This window comes from Eutrema salsugineum, unplaced genomic scaffold, assembly GCF_000478725.1.
Source record: "Eutrema salsugineum unplaced genomic scaffold, Eutsalg1_0 scaffold_8, whole genome shotgun sequence".
Lineage (NCBI taxonomy): Eukaryota > Viridiplantae > Streptophyta > Magnoliopsida > Brassicales > Brassicaceae > Eutrema > Eutrema salsugineum.
The window spans coordinates 11,820,386-11,822,464 of NW_006256414.1; the positions used below are offsets into that span (position 1 = coordinate 11,820,386).

The 2,079-nt window shown below is 45.6% G+C and overlaps 1 non-coding gene across 1 annotated transcript; it reads left to right on the forward strand.

Annotated features, from left to right (window-relative positions):
- The first annotated feature begins 1,061 nt into the window (after nucleotides 1-1,061).
- Nucleotides 1,062-1,168, forward strand: LOC112082353. The gene has a single exon (XR_002897015.1). It is a non-coding gene; the product is annotated as a small nucleolar RNA R71 (small nucleolar RNA).
- Nucleotides 1,169-2,079: the final 911 nt, after the last annotated feature.

Below are 2,079 nucleotides of genomic sequence, written 5' to 3' on the forward strand. Positions count from 1 at the left end.
AAATGGGAGCTTGGTTGGTATGGAGGTGGTGGCACATACTCTTCTCTGGTTCTGGTCTTGCTACTCTTTACCCTTTCTGACTTGGTTTCTCAGCAACTTGATCATCCTTTAAGGCTGCCTCCCCCTCAGGTTGATCATTGTCCTCAATGATCACTTTGTTGTTCTCAATACCAGGTAACTCCTTGCCACTCCTCAGTGTAATGGCTTTAGCATATTCCTTGGGGTTGGGTTCTGGTTTTCCAGGTAGGTGACCTTGGTTCCTTGAGCTTGATGCCTGGTTTTGCTTCAGTTCCTTGATTTCCTGCTGCATAGTCTGTTGACCCTGAAGTAGTTGTTGCAGAATACCAACCATATCTGTACCCATCTGTGGCTGCTGTTGAACCATTGGTGGCTGAAACTGTTGTTGAACCGGCGCCTGCTGTTGGAACTGTGGTGGACCAAACCCTGGTGGTGCCTTTGGTTGCTGTGAAGTGTAACCAGTGCCCTGAAATGGTTGTTGTTGCTGGCCAAAACCCTGATTCTGACCAAATTGATTCTTGGGTTGGAATGACCCTTGAAAGTTGTTCTTGGGAACAAAGTTCTTTGGAGCTTGAGGATTGGGATAGACCTGGTCGTGTGGGTTAGCTACATTGGTGTTCCTGTAAGAGAGGTTTGGATTGGCATTACCATACTGATATCTTTGGAACCTCTGATTCCCAATGTAGTTGAGCTCCTCTTGGGTAAGACCTTCTTCACTTATGTTCTCAAAGATTTGAGAAGGTTCCTCATACTCTCCAACATAATGTATTGGCTTCTGAGTGGTGAATTTCAGCTTGTCCAATTCACTCCTCAACTCCTTAACTTCTCTGGTGAGCCTCTGTTCTGAGCTTGAACCTTCATACCTATTTGATCTGTCATAGTCTTCACCATAAGTATCATTGCTCAATGCTAAGTTCTCCACTAGCTCTAAAGCAGCATGTATCTCTTTACCCAGAAAGTTCCCATTGGAAGCAGTATCCAGCTGGTTTCTAATCTTGGGAAGAGCTCCCCTATACAGTGTGCTGAGAAGAGAAGCCTCACTAAACCCATGGTGTGGGCATTGGTTTGTGTAGCTCCTGAATCTCTCATATGCTTCACCAAAACTTTCATTGCTGTGCTGAGTGAAGCTAGAGATTTGGTTTCTCAGTTTTGCAGTTCTTGAGGTGGAGAAGAACTTAGATAAGAAGGCTTGCTTGCATTGCTCCCAGGTTTGAATGGAGCCTCTTGGAAGATTCTTCTCCCATTGATGAGCTTTGTCACCAAGACTGAATGGGAATAGTCTTAGCTTAAAGCTGTCTTCTGAAACTCCATTAATCTTGGTCAGATCACACACCTTATCAAACTGGTCCAAGTGTTCCAAGGGATCTTCCATTGCTAACCCATGGAACTTTGAGTTCTGGACCATATTCAGCAATGATGCTTTCACTTCAAAGTTGTTGTTCTGCACAGGTGGTGCCTGAATACCAGCTCCATACTGATGAGCATTGGCCCTGTCATTCTCGCCAACATATATTTGGGGTTGCTCATATCTTCTTTGTTGTGGTTGGAAAGGGTGGGGTTGGTGGTGCACCTGGTGTCTTTGTTGAACATTGGCCTGATGCCTCTGTTGATGAGCCTGAGCTTGTCCCTGGTGGACATAGGCTTGTTGGTGGTGCACCTGTTCCTGCTGAACATTGCCTTGGTGAAACCCCTGACCAATTCCAATACCAGCTCCCTGACCTTGAGCCTGTTGCTCCTGAACTGGTTGTTCTATATCTACCCCGTGATCTCCTTGGTCTGCCATCTCAGTCTGATCAAGTTGTCTACCACGTCTGTCTCTTCTCCTCCTTGGTACCAGAAGGTTGATGTTGTCGTTTAGAGGAAAAGGAGGACCACAGCTTCTTGATCTAGACCTGGTGTTCATACACCTGAAATCACAAACAGAACTTGAAAGGAATCAGTAAAAACAAGAAAGTAAGCACTTGATCTCAAGAACAGATCAGAGCTTAATGCTAATCAAACCACAACTTGCAACGGCATTCAGGCGTTCATCTTCAGGCTGCGGTTAACCAAGTCGCAAGA